The following is a 20393-nucleotide window of genomic DNA, read 5'->3' on the forward strand; positions in this document are numbered from 1 at the left end:
ATGCCTTGGGCCGGTGCAGGTACACGATGTGTGTGGGGTGTTCTGGGTCCTGCCATTACAGACGACGTATCACAGTATGATTGGCTGTGATGACGTAACACATTATGATTGGCTGCAGAGCCGTAAACGGAAGCCATCTAGCTTACAGAAGCGGGCTAGTTTGCTAATGTCGTTAGGGTTAGTGTTATGGTCAGGGTTATGATTATGATTATGGTTAGGGTTAGAGTTAGGGTGGAGTTGACATTGTTTGCTAACGTTAGCAAACTAGCCCGCTCCTGTAACCCAGATGGCTTCCGTTTACGGCTCTGCAGCCAATCATAATGTGTTACGTCATCACAGCCAATCATACTGTGATACGTCATCTGTAATGGCAGGACCCAGAACTCCCCACACACATCGTCCACCTACACCGGCCCTGATACTAGGGTACCGTACCCTCAAGTGTGACTCCTTGATACAGTTAAAGTGACATGAATTTTTGGATTATATGACAAAAAAACTGATGCTTTTTACACAATAAAACATTACAGTGGCAGCTGTTGGTTAGCAATGGTTTAAGTTTATTGTCATTGAGTGCAACATACGGAAGGTATCAGTTAGCTTGTCAAGGACAGTATGAGCTGGATTGAGTGGAGGGACTGAGTGTAAAATCATCAAGCCTGTCTCCTCTGTAAAGTTAAAGACACAGACCATCATTAACACACTCACCCAACCCACCACCACCAATACTGCAGACCACCATTAACACACTCACCCAACCCACCTACACAGCAGTAAACAGTAACACAGACTAAAAACTGGCTTGTGAAAAGCACCCTTATTGAAATGTAACAGTGTTGTTTTCTACGCATAAGAAGCACCTCATGTTATCTTCAGTGCATTGCTGAAAATACATTTAATACATAAACCTATAAAACTATCAAAGTTTCATATGTTAGTAAAAAAAATAATAAAGTGCCCAGTGCATTATATCATACTGAATACATCCTTCTGAACACTTAACGGCCACCCTTCCTGTTACATGTTTGACATCTATCTCCCTTTCTGGATCTTCTTCACAGCTTCCAACACTGAAGGAAGGTCAGCTTTGTCTCCAAACTCCTTCTCCCTGTGCTCCAGAAGAACGCCCTGAGGAATAAAACATCACAAAACCAATTCAATTTGGTGGCTGTGTCTCAGGAGGTAGAGCCGGCGTCTTATGATCGCAAGGCTGGCAGAACGGTGGTTCAAGCCCCAGCTGGCCACATGTCGAAGTGTCCTTGGGCAAGATACTTAACCCCAAAATTGCTCCCAATGAGCGGGCCGGCGCCTTGCATGGTAGCTTGTCGCCATTGGTGTGTGAATGGGTGTGTGAATGGGTGAATGAGAGGCCATTGTAAAGTGCTTTGGAATAAGGCGCTATATAAGTCAGTCCATTTACCAATTCACTGAAAACAACACAACGTGTACTGTGATAAGGAACAGTTAATAACGCTTTGACTAAGGGTGTGCGATCGTGTAAATTCGCTCCGAGAGCACCGGAGCGCACACTAGGTTCAACGTCATACAGGGACCGAGTCATTTGATTGGACAAGAGGCATTCTATGAGTGCTGATCAGATTTCCAGAGCGAATTTCCCAACGCAGCCTAAACCACAGAAGACAATCCTGCACGCTCTCCTCCTGCAGACGATCCCTCAAAACCCACCTTTTAAAACTCGCTGTTAATCTTTAACCATTGCGTGACGTTAGAATTATAAGGTTCTATCTCCATTTCTGGTCAAAATTTAGTTTTTTACATAATCTGATCCATTAGGTGTTTATTAATGCCTGTGTGGTGTTATTTTTTAAATGTTTAAATGTTTTAGTTAGTAATTAATAAAATACAAAGGTTCCACCTCACAAAACATAATGGAATGTAAAAACTTTGATGCTCAATATCTCTGAACTACACTAAACGGAGATAGAACCTTATAATTTGTATTGTTGTTTTTTACAGACTGTGCTTTCGTTTGACTTTTAATTCATCTCTCTGTTCTTGTTCTCTTCATGAAATGTACTGTAGTGGATTTAAGTAACTGAGAACGGTATTTTACTAAATAAATGCACTGGGGATCTTATACTGTATGCACTCACTGCAATGAAAGTCGCTTTGGATAAAAGTGTCAGCTAAATGGCGTATATTATTATCATTATTATTATTATTGTCTTAATAATCTCACATCAAAGGAGACACATTTCTGTCAAATAACATTGATATTGGAGGTGTGTCAGTTATTGCAAGGTTTTCTGTTCGAGTTGGACAGGACAGGTGACTTACCTGTTTCTCTGCTCCAATCACATACACCCCCCCCAGGATGAAGCCCTCCCCCTTCTTGTTGCCCTCGTAGCCCTTGTTCCGAGCCCGCAGGAGGTTCTTCCATACCCCCAGCCGGGCCAGCCCCAGACCCAGACCCATCCTCCTGGGCTTGGGTCCATAGAAATGTTGCTGCAAACACAATGTAACACAATGTTATCTTACAACCAATACAGTAGCAGTCAAAGGTTTGGACACACTTCCCCATTCGATTGAAGCCTTACTTTGCGCTGAAATTCAGCCCAAAAAAAAAAAGATTTGGAAAACTGACACTGGCTGTATGTTACTGAGAGAACCGCTACACCTTTTCATCCAGAAAGATCTCTCCATTGAAGTAGGGTCTGAAGCTCTGGACCTCTGAGCCAACGTCCTCCTTGACCACGGCGTACAGAGGGACCCCCAGCTCCTCCAGCTGGGGCTGCAGAGAGGACAGCTCAGAGGCCTCCTGGAGGAGAGAACACACACACACACACACACACAGTTAACAAACACAAACACACACACACACACACAGTTAACAAACACAAACACACACACACACACACACACACACACAGTTAACAAACACAAACACACACACAGCTCAGAGGCCTCCTGGAGGAGAGAACACACACACACACACACACACACAGTTAAACACACACACAGTTAACAAACACACACACAGCTCAGAGGCCTCCTGGACACACACTTCTACACACTTCAGACATACTTAACACACACCTGCACAGGCCTGCACACACACACACACACACACACACACACAAACACCCACACCCACACAACCTCTCTGCACAGGGATCATCCAGGACGCCTCACAGCCATGACGACGGCCCCGGTCCGCTCCCACAGACTCCGCGCTTTAATGGTCCTTCCATCTGCAGACACAAACCCAAACCTCTTTAATGGTCCTCACATCTGCAGACACAAACCCAAACCTCTTTAATGGTCCTCACATCTGCAGACACAAACCCAAACCTCTTTAATGGTCCTTCCATCTGCAGACACAAACCCAAACCTCTTTAATGGTCCTCACATCTGCAGACACAAACCCAAACCTCTTTAATGGTCCTTCCATCTGCAGACACAAACCCAAACCTCTTTAATGGTCCTCACATCTGCAGACACAAACCCAAACCTCTTTAATGGTCCTCACATCTGCAGACACAAACCCAAACCTCTTTAATGGTCCTTCCATCTGCAGACACAAACCCAAACCTCTTTAATGGTCCTCACATCTGCAGACACAAACCCAAACCTCTTTAATGGTCCTCACATCTGCAGACACAAACCCAAACCTCTTTAATGGTCCTCACATCTGCAGACACAAACCCAAACCTCTTTAATGGTCCTCACATCTGCAGACACAAACCCAAACCTCTTTAATGGTCCTCACATCTGCAGACACAAACCCAAACCTCTTTAATGGTCCTCACATCTGCAGACACAAACCCAAACCTCTGTAATGGTCCTTCCATCTGCAGACACAAACCCAAACCTCTTTAATGGTCCTTCCATCTGCAGACACAAACCCAAACCTCTTTAATGGTCCTCACATCTGCAGACACAAACCCAAACCTCTTTAATGGTCCTTCCATCTGCAGACACAAACCCAAACCTCTTTAATGGTCCTTCCATCTGCAGACACAAACCCAAACCTCTTTAACCTCTTTAAACAATTTCTGCTTATATAGTGCTGTTTACTATATTGTTGTTTTTTTATGATATTGCTGTCTATGTCTTTATGTCCTATGCACCAACCACACCAAGTCAATTTCCTGTATGTGCGAATATAATATTCTAGATGTATTCTACGAATTCTGATTCTGACGTGCAGCTCCAGTACTGTTCGTTGAAGTATCATGAAACAGTGAGTCTCTTACAGCAACATCTACAGTACACTGAGCCTAGTACTGAGTACCTTTCCTATCAGAGCTACCACCGTTACTTAATCTCTAACACTCATCCTTTGGCTAGGGACGGTGTGCAAGATTAGCTACAGTCAGTTAAGCCTGTTGTTGTTTTGGGATGTGTTCTGGTCTCACCATCTCCTGTTGTGGTTGTGAGGTCAGTGTTGTCCAGGTGATGCAGGGTGGCCTGGGCTGCCTTGGACAGGAAGAGATCAGTGTTGGCCAGGAAGAGGCAAGCCACCGCTGCCACCATGGCAGCCAGACCCACAGCCCACAGTCCCATAGACTGGAGCTCCCCCTCCAGGAGAGAGGACAACACTGCAGGAGGAACAGAGACATTCATATTGAATGAGCCAACACATAATAATAATGATGACAACCTTTATTTGTAGAGCACTTTTCCTGCAAACGTTGCAGCTCAAAGTGCTTTAACATATCTACACCGCATAAAAACAATAATAGAACAATTAGTAATCAATAAAAACACACAATAGCAATAATATAAAAGTACATAGACACTAGATAGTGACATCACCAAAAGAGTATCCTCAATGGAATACTCTCAAATGAAACAGATAAGACTAGAACAAAAGGGTTGACATATTTGACACATTTTGAAGTACAAAAAAAAAAGAATAAAACAAAAAAGCAGTTTTGATACAGATACAAGATACAGTTTTGTTGTCGACAAAGTTCATGTATGGTGACCAACTGACTCCAGTACAGCTCTGTAACCAGCTGGTTAAACGTTTAGCCTAATGCCCTAATGCTGATATGACAAAGATGTTTTGTGGCCCTGTGCCCTAGAGGATGTAAGGGCACACTGTGTGTCTGACCACTCGCATGACAGGATGTGCGACATAATGACAGGATGTGCTAATAATAATAAAAAGATTGGGATTGTTTGCATCAACGAAGGTATTTGCTCTCACCGACACATTTGTTATTCTTAGTATGCCTGAAACTGTATTCTTCAGGGTGGAACAATTACCAACAATCATTTCTTTATCACAGTAAAATCACCTTAGAATGTTAGAATGTTAGAAAACCAGTCTCGTTAGAATGACGCCAGACTCTCCCTGTTCTCATCATCAAAACATCCCAGTACATTTACTCTGTATCTGTAGAGGAGTGACTTCCAGTTGAGCAACAACAATATGGTGTTTAATCACAACCATAGGCCTGGGCGGTATTCCATCAACGTCCCTAAAAAGGACAAGCCAGACTTATTTTGATAAATCTCCTGAGATTTCTAAAACAAATCCAGGCTTATTTTTGTCTTAGTCTTGCGAGACTTTCTGTGCACAAGTCTATACTCACATTTGACATCCAGCAACCATTTCACTGCTCTAAAAAGGTTTAACGAGTGTACTATGAATAACCAATCTGTACATAGATACTCCACAGGGCTATCCCAAACTTAAATAGTAGACAGTCCCTTCCCCCTCATACAGTTGCTTGGAATCAAGAATGGAGCTTAGCATCTCCTACCTCCAGTTTAAAGACAGCACGACACTAAATAAATACACGTTTGACCAGAAGATAAGGCTGAATAAAGGACAATATCGGTCATTTAGTCAACTGACAGAATAGATGTTGTAATCATTAAAAGTGAGTAAGAACAACAGTATAGTAAAGAAAACCTGAGAACTCATGAAAACAGAGTTGCCACTGATTGATTCACTACTGTCAATAGCATGAAAACCCCATTTCATTTCTAAGACCTAAGAGATTATCAAATAAGTTATAAGTTATTACAAAATATCTGCATAAATGAATACTAACTTGTTGCCTTAGAGATCCCAGTAGAGACAGATCTGTCTGCTGCTCCTTCTGCTTCAGTTTATGTCGCCTGTGGGAATGAACGCTTGAAACGATGCCATGCCTCCCAAGGACACACACACACACACACACACACACACACACACTTTCTCTCTTCTTCTCCCACCCTACTACTCACTCGTGACGCTAACTGCAGATTTCCAAAGAAGAGAGCCAATCACAGCTCTCTAAGAAGGAGTATGAAACATGATACTGGGCTTGAGTGTTCCCAGAGCTCCCCAAGGCCTCATGGAATTAATCTAATACATATAAACATAATACATATAAACAGGAACAAACAAATACCACATGTAGCCAAAAAACTACAATCAAGCTTCACAATGAAAATGTGTTTACAGTTACAGGCTTTCACAGTACAGACTTGATTGGAGACAATGTGCTTATTTGAACTAGCTGTGCAACGTGGGTTGAGGGTGGGGACTTGAGGGGTTCTGGACTAACATGAGAACTACGTAACGGGTTCTGCAAGGAGTGGGAAATGTGCGACAACTGACCTGTATAATGGTGGACATGGTGTATTTGATGGTTGTGTATATGGGTGTAACATAGTTAATGTGCAACTTGTGGAATGTACTTGTATGCGTTAGGTGTCTTAACATGCTGGATGTTCCTTTTTATCTTGTTGAAGCAATGAAAAATGTGATGCCGAATATTTCTGCGCAACCAGACAAAGTACAACCTAATCTAATGTCCTCTGAGGATAAGACACCGATGCTGTACAAAATGTTATTATTTTATCTGAAAAGTCAAATAGGAACTTCTCATGAACACCTCATGAATGGGTCAACAGAATAAGGAGGTTTGAGAGAGATTGGTGCAAAACAGGGATCTTTATTGTTGAATAGACGGGTCTCTCTGGACGCCAGGCTGCCTGTGTGTGTGTGTGTGCTGTGAGGTGACTAGTGGTGGGGGGATTTGAGTGTCAAGCATCAGGTTTGTTCCCTCATTAAGAGTTTAGACACAAACCGTCATTAACACACTCCCACCGCCCACCACAGCTCCTACTAGGGCTGGAAAAAATCCCTGTAAGTTTGGGAGACTTTCCGATCATTTCCGATGGAAACTTTGGAACTTTGTGCAACCCTAGCAGCTACTACACATCAGGACAGGTCACCCGTGGATCCCAGGGAGAACACCACACTACAAAACAAGCCAGAAGTAATTCACACCCGTTGTCGTTTTGTGTTGTACATTTCTTCACGACAAACAACAACACTGAACACAGACCCGTCGGGAGGGGATCTTGCCATTTGGGATCTAACAAAGGCTCGTGTTGTTACTCCTCCAGGGCCACAAGGCCTGACTGGACTGTCCTGGCAGCTCGGAGGACATCCAGGATGTTGACTTTGTCTCCAAACTCCATCTCTCTGTGCTCCAGTAGGACACCCTGAAGAGGAAGAAGAAGAAGGAGAAGAAGAAGAAGAAGAAGAATTATTTGTATTGCCAAGCATATTCGCACATACAGGAAATTGACACGGTGTGGTTGGTGCATAAGACAAAGACCCAGACAGCAATATAATAAAAAAAAACACAATGTAATAAACACTATATATGCAATTTTTAAAAAAAAAAGACAAGACAGAAATGGGCAGTAGAGCAGTAAGACTGTAAATTAGAGTACGGTATGTAAAACTAATATAGTTTACGAATTAAGAATAGTTTAGGTGTTTGGTGAGGGCCAAACTGATAAAGCATGGCAGCACTCTACAATGAGAAGACACTTCTACCACAATCTCGGCTGTACAATCAGTTGAACTTGCGTTAACACGATAGTACATTATGGGTGTGTGTGTGTGTATGACAGCTTATTGCATTAGTCATTAATGAATAACAGGAACCTCAGAAAGGAAGACTTTGGATGTATTTCTACAGAACAGTATGTGTATGATAACTCATACAGTAGGTGTACATAGCAATCCACTGAACACAGTCAATAAGACTTGACTTCATTTCAGACGCAGTATGTTGTACAGAACCTACAGTATGACTCAGTACAGAACTCCTGGGAAAGATCATGGGATCCCTCCCACGCCCTACATGACACTGTGGCACAGCAGAGAAGCTACTTTCGCAACAGTACAAGGTCGGTCTACAACCACGCTGCACTAAGGAGCACTATTAGTTGCTTTATGTTGATGTTTCTGCCGTTTTTTTGCGATGAGAGCTTCTGTAAGAAGAACCCATTCTGCTACGTCCTCCCCCCAGGTGGTCTTACTAGGGAGAAGGAGGAATATAGCACTGCTCCTGCAAACGTTGCAGCTCAAAGTGCTTTAAATCATTATATAATCATAATTTAATGATTTAGTCATTTAAAGGCAATATTAAAAAGATGGGTTTTTAGTCTCGACTTGAACATAATGTGCTGAGGTTGCATCCCCTAATGTAAACTGGCAGTGCATTCCACAATCTGGGTGCATAAAATGAGAATGCAGCCTCACCAAATCTCTTCTTTTGTACATGTGGTACACAGAGAAAGCCAGTCAGAAGACCTGAGAGCTCTTTTGGGCTGATATGACAGCAAAAGGTCTTTCAGATATTCTGGTGCTGTGCCAGTGAGCAATGAAATCTATTCTGAACTTAACAGGAAGCCAGTGTCGAGTCTCTAAAATAGGAGTTCTATGAGCTCTTCTGCTTGTTTTGGTTCAAACTCTGGCTGTTATGACTGTACCTGCTGCCCTGCTCCCATGACGAACACCCCACCCAGAACAAAGCCCTCTCCAAACACGTTTCCGAGGAAACCGTTCTGGAAGGCCCTCAGGCCGTTCATCCACACGCCTGCGCGGAAAAACGCCAACAAGCCCATCTTACGCTCCCGCGGGCCATAGAAATGTCTCTGCAAGACAGATGACAGAAGACTTGTGACAGTTGTTGTGAAATAGATCTTTAAATACTTTGTAGAAAATGATGGGTGACCTTTTCATAAACTGAGTCACAGACCGGCTGGATGACAGTTGGATGATTAACAGTAGATAACTGTAAATGAGATCACTAGGCAGGAAATAACACTTAAAAAAACACCAATTTATAAGGCAGAACAGACAGAACTGACAAGTAAGTGTTTACCGCAGCCTACCCTGTACATAGAGCCTACCTTTTCATCCAAAAAGATCTCTCCATTGAAGTAGGGTCTGAAGCTCTGGATCTCTGAGCCGACGTTCTCCTTGACCACGGCGTACAGAGGGACCCCCAGCTCCTCCAGCTGGGGCTGCAGAGAGGACAGCTCAGAGGCCTCCTGGAGGAGAGAACACACACACACACACACACACAGTTAACAAACACACACACACACACACACACACAGTTAACAAACACACACACACACACACACACACACACACACACAGTTAACAAACACAAACACAAACACACAGCTCAGAGGCCTCCTGGAGGAGAGAACACACACCACAATGACACACGGCTACACACTTCTAACACACACACACACACACAGCTCAGAGGCCTCCTGGACACACACACACACACACACACACACACACACACACACTTTATAAGTGATCCAGGAACACAACAGGGCCTCAACTCAGACCACAGCCCAGACCAGAAACAGACACTCACACACACATGATGGTGAAGGTTGTGAGCGACAACAGACAGTCAGACATTCTAGCCATTCAAAGGCATACCTTGTTAACACTAGTCAACGCAGGCTAAGGCTTACCTCTCTGCACAGAAATCACCCAGGCCTCCGTACTGCCATGATTACGGCTCCAGACTTCTCCCACAGAGCTTTGGCCTTGAAAGTAGTTTGTTCTATGTGAGGAAATAAGGTGAAAGGCTACAGTCAACATGTTTCAGTCAGGAGGGAATGTGGAATGTAACATTTGCACCACTCATTTCAGAGGGCATAGCTATAGGATGCCATTAATAGGTCATAGGTGAATCATATTCGGTTACATTACGGTTGCATTCTCCACTCGTAAAATCAGGGAAATAAAACTGCTTTACAAACGTACCTCCATCCAACCTTTTGAGCTCAGCCTCCTCGAAGTGTTTGAGGGTGGCTTTCAGCGGCGGAGTCAGAAACAAGTCGGTGAAGCCGGAGAAAATGCCCGCGATAAACGCGGCTACCGCTCCCACTGTCTGGACCAACACGTCCATGGTCAACAGCACTCTCTCTCTCTCTCTCTCCCTCCCTCTTTCTGCCTTTCTAAACGTCTAAAATGAGGAATAAATTCACCAAAAGAAGGAAACCTTCACTCTTCACCCATTTCATAGCAACATGAAACTATTGCGAAGTACGGAGGCGTCAGTGCGCACACGCACGGCTGGCTCACTGGGTTTAAATCCCCAAAGGATTGAATTCAGCCAACACAACAGTCTAAGTACTTTTGTAACTGGCCACGTCTCCAAACATTGTGTTGATATTACACAAGTGCTTTCGAAAGAGACAAAAACTGGTTCTTGGTAAACATTTGAAAAATGCGTCTGTCAGAGAAGTGGTGATTGCGTTGCGCGCTTCACAGATGTGGTCAATCGGGGAGCCGGGTCCCAATCACGCATCTCACAGCTATCGCGCTCGATCGATGGCGTACGTGTTTGTCACTAACCCGGCTCAAAGGGAGTGACAAGAAGGGAGATACGTCAGGAGTAGAGAAAATAATCTAAATCAAACAATATTGTATTACTATCTAAAGACTAAAGTAAATAATAGAAGTGTGATGTGATGTGATAGTCAGTATAATCAACGGTGTGGGTGAGTGAGCTGTAGGTATGTGGGATGTTGTAAGGTGTAAAACACAGGAAAAAGGACTGCCACAAACAAATAGTCAAAAGTATGCTCCTGTATGGAGAGAGAGAGAGAGAGAGAGAGAGAGAGAGAGAGAGAGAGCATGCTCCTGTATGGAGAGAGAGAGAGAGAGAGAGAGAGAGAGAGAGAGAGAGAGAGAGAGAGAGAGCATGCTCCTGTATGGAGAGGGAGAGAGAGAGAGAGACTGGTGCCACCAGCACAGCCTAAATAGGCGTGGTCACAGGTGCGCTGCTTCTACCAATCAGGCCTTCTCCTCTCCCCACTGCCATCCTAGTCTACAGCTGTTAAAATGTGTTCTCAGAAAAATCGATAGGATCTTGGAAGGCAGTTTTCTGTAAGGTGACCCTGGGACCCTCTTTCCTAGTATTCCACCACACTCTAAGCTACCTTATAATGAATACACAATGGATATATAATGAATAGAAATATTGATCAAATCCAGTGGCGGGCGGTGCATTTCACACCTAGGCCTTCAGTGATGTCCGACACATTCCTACCTGAATTATTCTACCTCTTAATACCATCGTTATGACGCCATGGCTCTAGAAACTAGACAGAAACACAGTATAACCGGGCGTTCACCATAATAGCGACAAAGGGTGCCTTTTTAATCTCCATTTTGATCTCTTCTCTCATCACTTCAGCAATAGCAAAAATCAGGTCGTTTTGTATTTTGCCTGACGTCCCAGTAAACACTTTGTTTGTGGACAGGTGGTAATGTAAATCTGGGTTGTTTTCAGCCAGAAAAGAAAGAAGCTCAACGTAGTTTCCTCTGTTCGTGTCCCCTAAATGAAAGTTATTGTTTACCCAAAAACAGGACACAATCGATCAGTATTATCGATCAGTCAACGAAAGCTTTCGTTGTGGACCTCCGTTTCCCTGCCACTTTCAAAAGTTTCACATCTACCGGCATAGTTACGCATCTCAATAGTGAATATCAATAGTGCGTATCAATAGTGCGTATCAATAGTGCGTATCCAATCAAAAGACGTGCTGGGTGCTGACATCATTGAGCCTTACAGCAGGCGCCGTTGTTGCTTTTGCTCGCATCTACGTAGGTTTACTAGGTACGCCACAGGTTTTCTCGTTCCAACGTTAAGTTACAGGTCGAATTCGCGGCACCGTTTAATGTGCAGGTGGGCAGATTTTGGAGCCCCCTAGCAACACATTTTGATTGGATAAAAGCTCTAACATAAAGGCCAGCCCTCCAAATCTCAATCGGAGACTGGAAGCAGCGCAACCAAGAGGAAAGCTATGAAATGAAGAGAATAGACTATGGGGAATCATTAATACATATTTGTGGAAAAAATATATTAAAATAAAATGTATATTCTGATGATGTTTAGGCCAGCAGAGAAGGCCTTGCTGGCCCTGACGGCACACCACTGATCAAATCTGCATTCATTCCCCCTTAAGACCTATCTAATGAGGCCATTTCCTGGCACCGCACCAATATCCCAAGATGGAGAATAGAAGAACTTCAGTGTGCCTTCGGCATTCTCTCAACAAGATGGAGGGTGCTCCATACGAGGATCAAGTTGAATTGCTGCAACCCAACTGCAACCACCGCCCGTAACATTTTAAAATAGAAAGCACATTGTTTTCTTTTTAAACCACAAAATGTTAGCTTTTTAAACCATAACACTGTTTTTTACTATTATTTAGGGTTAGTGGACTTTTTAAGGCACTACATTTTTATAAACACTGCTATGTCTCTCTGTTTTTATTGTATGTATTAATGTAGGTGACCTATGTGTGTTTTTAATGTGGAAACTGTACTCTTGAGCTGCACTTCTGCCGGTCAAAGGAGAATTTCTGTCACTGTGTGACAGACAATAAAGCAATCTTGAATGTTGAATGTTGAATGTTGAAGCCAGAGAATATTGACTCCAACCGACTTCTACCCAGTGAGCAATAGACGTCTTTTCAACCTCGCGTCTACAATATAAACCAATATAGACCAGCTATATTACGGCTATATTTTCTACTTATCTTAAATGCATGAAAACCGTTATTAAACCCCTCTAAACTGTCAGAATACGTCCCAGACGTCATGTAGTATGAGAGTCCATGTAGTCTAGCATAGTTATTCATGCGGAAGTGGTGGTTTAAATTGCGTCTATACGTCGCTGTCCTTTAACCCAGATAAATGCGGTCTGTGTCTAAACCTGTTTTAGTCTAGCAGCACGTTGAGTTTAAATTAATACCCTAAACGCCTGTAGATTGTCAAAATATGTACCAGACCGTCATTTAGTCTGAGATTCCATGTAGTCTAGCATAGTTATTCATGCGGAAGTGGTGGTTTAAATTGCGTCTATACGTCGCTGTCCTTTAACCCAGATAAATGCTGTCTGTGTCTAAACCTGTTTTAGTCTAGCAGCACTTTGAGTTTAAATTAATACCCTAAACGCCTGTAGATTGTCAAAATATGTACCAGACCGTCATTTAGTCTGAGATTCCATGTAGTCTAGCATAGTTATTCATGCGGAAGTGGTGGTTTAAATTGCGTCTATACGTCGCTGTCCTTTAACCCAGATAAATGCGGTCTGTGTCTAAACATATTTTCTACTTATCTCAAATGCATTAAAACCGTTATTAAACCCATTCTATTGTCCTTACGCTCTACTCTATGACTATGAGGCTGGGAAGACAAATCGGCAACACACTACATGAACTGAATTGAGATTATATAGCAAAATAGTCATAGTACCAGGTGTTGATGACTGCAGAGGAGAGTCTATCATTGTAGAGTCATCAGTGGCTTTTCAAACAAAGATCAAAGCACATGAACAACTTTAAACAGGAACAAGTAGCACAGAATGAGAGGAAAGACCAGTTATATTTTAAAAATACAAACGCAATGCTTACAGGCATATTCTTCTTTGTCCTTTTCTTTTAATTCAAAGAGGTCCATAGAAACTGATCGTTAAAAGGAAATATCGTTAAAATGTGCTTTCTTAAATACAAAAAACGTCACATAATAATCGCATTACGTTTTGCTACATGTAACCGGTTGGTTATTATTTCCAGTTTGCGGTTAATGTAATTTTGGTTAACAAATGCTTTCTTTCGCTACGATTGGAGACGGGTTACCACGTGACCATGGGACGTATTGAATTTCCCGGTTGGAACAGTGAAAAGTAGTATTTTTGGGATGTTTTGTACATTGGCACTACATTATTATTGTTAAAACACTATTCCACTAATACCATTATTATTATATAATGGAATGCCTATAGAAACTATTGTTGTGGTTAAACCGTGACCTACATTGACGTGCCAGAGAATGACTACCCTCCCTCGAAACCATCGCGGGTATCGCTTCTCGGCCTTTTGGCTAAGAACAAACTCTGGTTTCTCTTCAAGAAACGCACGGGCCTTTCGCCCTTACTAGAGACTTCTATTAAAGCTAGTCTCCGGTGGGGTGTGGGTTTTTGTGTTTTTTTGAGAAATCTAGGGTTTTTCCTTTTTCCTCACTAGGCTCTATGCCCCTCCTTTTTTTCTATTCTTGGTCGGGGAGCACGTCTTCTCAGTAGGTGGCTTGTCCGCTGCTGGGAGGTGGCTCCCCCGACCCACCCCCCCCTCTTTGAGCGGAACAGGCCGGGATCCGAGAGGAGCTGCCGGAGACCCGCGACTCTTCCAGTAGGTGGCCTTTTCACCACTGGGGCAGTTCGGCCGCTGGGCAGCCCCCCTCCAAAGAGCGGAAAGGCCGGACCCCGAGAGGAGCTTCCAAAGACCGCGACTCTTCCAGTAGGTGACCAGTAGGTGGCCTGCCCGCCACTGGAGCCACTGGAGCACGAGTTCGGCCCCTGGGCAGCCCCCCTCCAAAGAGCGGAAAGGCCGGACCCCGAGAGGAGCTTCCAAAGACCGCGACTCTTCCAGTAGGTGACCAGTAGGTGGCCTGCCCGCCACTGGAGCCACTGGAGCACGAGTTCGGCCCCTGGGCAGCCCCCCTCCAAAGAGCGGACAGGCCGGACCCCGAGAGGAGCTTCCAAAGACCGCGACTCTTTCAGTAGGTGGCCTGCCCGCCACTGGAGCACGAGTTCGGCCCCTGGGCAGCCCCCCTCAAAAGAGCGGAAAGGCCGGACCCCGAGAGGAGCTTCCGAAGACCTCGACTCTCCCAAGCACGCCAGAGGTGAGAGAGGGCCCAACACCCACCAGCCGACCCAGCTGAGCCAGTGGACCCCAACCAGACCAGGAGGGAGGACAACTATAACATCTAAGCTAGGAGCGAGAGGGACACAGGGGAGTGCTTTCAAGACCGTAGGTCTTTGGCCACCTGGTGTCCCCACTCGCTCTCAGGTGTCCCTCTTTTGTCCCCAGACGGGAACCCAGTTCCAGACCCAAGCCAGAGTCCAAAATCTGCCGTGAGGACCTGAGAGGAACAACACCCCTAACCTAACGGCAAGTACCCTATTCCCCCCCCCCAAAAAATTATCTACAACCTCCCCCTAACCTTATTCCTCTCCCTCCTTCCTCCCTGATCCCACACCCCCCCCACCCCACTCCAACGATGAACCCCGGAGCGATGCGGCGCTACAACGCCGTCAGGTTGACACTCAACCCAACTGAGGAGGCTGCCATGGATGGAGCCCCCCAACAGAAGACTGCCAGACCAGTAACAACGATGACCCGCCTGGAATTCAGCAGGGCGGTTCTACAGAGAGGTATGGGCTTTGTGCCGTCTGATCTAAACTGCCTGGTGAAGCCCCCTGGGCCGAATGAATGTTTTGAAGTTAGCTTTAAAACCCCCCAACTGTTAGAGGAATTCTGGACCTTTCATAGGATTAATGAACACAAACCCCCACTTAACCGTTTTACAGCCCACCCACTAACGGATTTAGAATCAAAAGTGGTCACAATTCAATTCCACAATGAGGTGATTCAGGAATATGATATTGAGGTGTGGCTACACCGTCATGCCACCCTTAAATCGGGGGCCCGGATGGTCCTGGATGAAGACGGAGTGTGGACGGGGGCCAAGAAATGGCTGGTGCAACTCCGTCCGGACCCGGAGGGGATAGGCGGAGTCCAACATATCCCCAGCACCATCAACCTGGGGAACAACAGGGGCTCCGTCTACTACTACGGTATGCCGAAGCTCTGCAGGAACTGCGGCCAATTGGGCCATCTGGCAGCGGCCTGCAAGGCCGTGGTATGTAAAATCTGCCGCCAAGACCACCCGACGTCGGAGTGCACCACGACCAGACCTTGCAACCTGTGCGGGGGACAGGGGCATCTTTACCGTGACTGCCCAAGTTCCTATGCAAGTAGAGCCCGGGGCTATAAATCCAACCAACCACCACCCCAACCCCCACCCCCACCCCAACCCACACCCCCACCCCCACCCCAACCCACACCCCCACCCCCACCCCCACCCCCACCCCAACCCCCACCCCAACCCCCACCCCAACCCACACCCCAACCCACACCCAACATGGAGGAAGAGAAGGGAGAGACGGAGGAGGACCGGCGCTCGAGCGATGGGGGGGACGATCAGAGCTCGAGCGACGGAGAAGGAGAAGGAGAGGAACCAACCGTCCCAGCACCCCCTACAGACAACCTCAACACCCACCCCCTCCTAAACCCCATTGCCACCTCCACCCCCTGCAAAAACACCATGAAGGGGGAGCCGGCCTCTATTGAAATAGCCACCAGCAACACACTGCAGATCCACCTCCCCTCCCAATCAGACAGTGAAAATGACTGGAGCTTGGCTCAACCAAAACGGAAAAGACCACAAAAAAAGGCAATCCGGAAAAAAACAGACAAAAAGACTACTCCAGAACCCAAACCCCAACGCCATACAGGTAAGCCGGCTCCCCCCCCCAAACCCTCCTCCCCACCCTCTTCCTCTCTCCAGTCATCACATGCTCCTCACCCTGCACAGCCCACCAGCCACCCCCAGTCCAGGCTCACCGGACCGTACGGGCCACCGAAAATCACCTCATCAACAACACAGATGAGGGGGCCACCAGGCAGTCAGAGGGGAGACAACCCCCACACCATGAGCAGCCAAGGGGAGGTGCCACACTATCTGGCCCCCAACGACCCATTGGAGGGCCTCAACCTCATGTGCAATAGCTTAGCAAAAATTGGAAAAAACCAAATCCAAGAACCATGAGGATAACAATCTCATCTCTCAACACCAGAAGCCTCCGGCAACCAGACAAACGGGAGGTCGTCTACCAGTACATCACCCAACATCAGTCAGACATGTATATCCTCCAGGAGTGCGCCATCCCATTCAAGGAGATGGACGCCACCCTGGAGGAGGAATGGACACGGGGGGACTCTCTCTGGTCAGGCTCAAACATCAATAGAGCTGATGGGGTCGGCATTTTGGTGGCCAACCCTTTTCTGCAGACCAAAAAGGGGGAGGTTGTAGAGAGCGGGCGAATCCTGGTTCTGGACCTAGAGATCCAGGGTTCGCCGCTGAGGGTCATCAATGTGTACGGCCCAACCAACGTGGCCAAGAGAGTCTCCCTTTTCAAGAAACTTCGGTCTCTCCTCCTCATCCCCACACCAGTCCTAGTGGGGGGAGATTTCAACTGTGCCCTCCGGGATGAGGACCGCAGCAGGCCCAGGAGAGACCGATCCACTACAGAACTTCAGTCCATCATAGACGACTTCCAACTGGTAGACGCCGGTGGCACCTCCCCGCCGACACACACAAGGGTGAGTTCCTCCGGGAATTCTTCCTCCAGGATAGACATGTTCTTGCTCTCGCCAGGTCTGAGGATGGGAACCCTGACCAGCCAGGCGGCCCACTTCTCGGACCACAGGATGTTGACAGTGTCCCTGGAATGGGACGGCCAAACAAGAGCGGGTAGGGGTACCTGGAGGATGAATACATCGATCCTTCAGGACCCAACAGTGGTGCATTCCTTCTCCAGGCGCTACCTGGAGTGGAGGACCCTAAAAGAACTGTTCGACTCCCCGATAGAGTGGTGGGAGATGGTTAAGGCCAGGACAAAGGGCTACTTCGGGTCAGTCGGAAGGAGGAAAGCGGCAGAACAGAGGGCCAGGTTTCAACACCACAACGCGGCCCTCCAACGCCTGAGTCTCCTACAGCTGGGTGGTCTGGATGTGGCCCGAGAACTGGCCGAGACCAAACAACACCTTGCCACCCTCTACCGGGAGCAACAACAAAAGAAACAGTTCAGGGAAAAACTCCAGGGCCTGGAGGAGGAGGAGAAATGCACACGCCACTTCTTCCGCAAGGCACGGTCAAAACACAAGCCTATCCTGTCCCTATACGACACCAATGGGGACACCGTGTCAGACAGAGGCAACATCCCGGGGGTGGCAAGAGAGTTCTACGAGAGTCTCTACAACATCAAGACAACCGACGAGACTCTCATGGCCACCTTCCTGGATGGTCTGGACCGGGTCCCCGAGGGTGGTGAGAGTGAGAACCCAGAGCTGACCACGGAGGAGCTCACCCGGGCCGTGCACTCCTTGAATACACACAAGGCCCCTGGACCGGATGGGATCCCAGCAGAGTTCTACAAGACTCTCTGGGATCTCCTCAAGGAGGACTTGGCGGAGGTCTTCAAAGCCGTCTACAGGGAAGGGAGGCTTGGAGAGTCAATGAGACAGAGTACGGTCACACTGATCCCCAAGAAAGGGGACCTCAAGGACCTCCGGAACTGGCGCCCCATTAATCTCCTCCCAGTGGACTATAAAATCTTGACAAAAGCCCTCACCCAACGGTTTCAAACCCTCCTCCCCTCAGTTATAGCCCCTGACCAAACCTGTAGCGTCCCCGGTAGGTCCATCAACGACAACCTGCTCCTGGTGAGAGACCTCATCCTGCACTCCCAGGAGCGGAGGTCCCCTTTAGGCCTTCTCAGCCTGGATCAGGAGAAGGCCTTTGACAGGGTTAGCCATGGTTTCCTGCGGAGGGTGCTGAGAGGCATGAACTTCCCCCAGCACCTGCTCAACTGGACCGAACTCTGCTACAACAACATCACGAGCAGAGTTCGGATCAACAACCAGTTGACAGACCCCTTCCCCATCAAAGCTGGAGTACGGCAGGGATGCCCCTTGGCCCCTCTACTGTACGTCATCTACCTGGAGCCGTTCCTACGGAAGATCAGGAGCTCCCCCAACATCATGGGCTACCCTCTACCAGGGGCCCGGGGGGAGAGGCTCAAGGTGGTGGCGTACATGGACGACATTACCATCGTCGGCACAGATAGTCGCTCCATTTCCACAGCAACGAAAGTGGTGGAGGACTACTGTGCAGCCACTGGCGCCCTGATCAATAGGGGTAAGTGTGAGCTGTTTCTGTCGCAGCACTGGCAGGAGAACCTGGCAACCTCCTTCCCTGTAAAGACGGAAAACATTAAGCTGCTGGGGATCACCTACCAGAAAGATGGAGGAGCCTCCGTCAGCTGGAAGGAGACCATCCGCCAGGTCCAAAAGAAGATCTGTGAGTGGAGTGCACGGCCTCTCACAATGACAGGCAAGATCCTGGTCCTGAAGGCTATTGTTCTTCCCATTCTCCTTTACCTGGGCAGGGTGTTTCCCCCAGACAGAGCAGTATCCAAAACCATCGAAAGGATCATGTTTACCTTTGTCTGGGGGAGCCAGATGGAAAAACTAAAACGCACCACCCTGTACAAAACAGTGGAGAATGGGGGGAAAGGGGTCCCAGACATCCTAAACATCATTAGGGCACAGGGACTCTCCAACCTCATCAACAACATCAACAACAAAGATAGGAAAGCCAGGTTCTTTGAAATATACTATGCCACACCCATCCTCCGGACACTCAGGGTGACCGCATCAATAAATCACACTGTGCCCTACAGCTGGGACCCCCCTCCAGTCTACAAGATATGGAGGGACTTTGCCTTCAAGACAGGATTGTCCACGGCTGGGCTGGCCTCATGGAAATACAAAGACATTATGACCTTCATAAGGTCGAAGGAAACCATTACTCACCCCAAGGCCAGCACAGCCGTGGACTCCAAACAGGTATGGAAAAACATTAATCATAAATGTACTAACAATAAACAAAAAGACATTGCCTGGATGGCTGCTCATGGTTGTCTCCCCACTAGGGAATTCTTGCATAGGCGGCACATCGCAACGACTGAGAAATGCCCCCACGGATGCACGGACACAGAAAACATTAACCACCTGTTCTGTGAGTGCTCCGTGGCCAGGCGGGTCTGGGCCCTGTTTGTTCCCTCTGTCTCCCTAAACAGCCTGCTGACCCTGCCCCGCTTGACGGGCGAGAACATCCTGTATGGTCCTCCCGGGGGGTGCACAACCCCCCAACTACAACAACAGTGGAGGATCATCAGCGCCGTCAAGCAGGTACTCTGGGAGACGAGGAACATCAGGGTCTATCAGAAACAGAGCGTCCACCTGACAACCCTGAGGAGGAGAATCACCCTCTTCCTCAGGGACCATGCTATTGTTGACTTTAAAAATAACCCGGATCAAGCAAGAGCGGTGTGGGGGGTGGAGAGATGGAAAGACGTCATCCTCTAAACCCCCCCCCATGCCGCGCCGCATCGCCCAAC

General features: G+C 47.0%; 2 pseudogenes across 2 annotated transcripts; both read right to left on the reverse strand.

Annotated features, from left to right (window-relative positions):
• Positions 1–591: 591 nt before the first annotated feature.
• Positions 592–6119, reverse strand: LOC308168036 (peroxiredoxin-like 2A; annotated as a pseudogene). The gene is made up of 6 exons (XR_013938048.1): positions 6030–6119; positions 4380–4562; positions 3121–3212; positions 2639–2779; positions 2299–2466; positions 592–1128 (listed from the first exon to the last, which is right to left on the reverse strand). The product of XR_013938048.1 is annotated as a peroxiredoxin-like 2A (transcript).
• An 829-nt stretch (positions 6120–6948) lies between these two features.
• LOC308168133 (peroxiredoxin-like 2A) lies at positions 6949–10580 on the reverse strand (annotated as a pseudogene). Its single transcript, XR_013938049.1, has 5 exons — positions 10061–10580; positions 9766–9857; positions 9178–9318; positions 8755–8919; positions 6949–7473 (listed from the first exon to the last, which is right to left on the reverse strand). The product of XR_013938049.1 is annotated as a peroxiredoxin-like 2A (transcript).
• Between the last annotated feature and the right edge of the window lie 9813 nt (positions 10581–20393).

Source organism: Nansenia antarctica (genome assembly GCF_963989245.1).
Source record: "Nansenia antarctica genome assembly, chromosome: 11".
NCBI classification, from domain to species: domain Eukaryota; kingdom Metazoa; phylum Chordata; class Actinopteri; order Argentiniformes; family Microstomatidae; genus Nansenia; species Nansenia antarctica.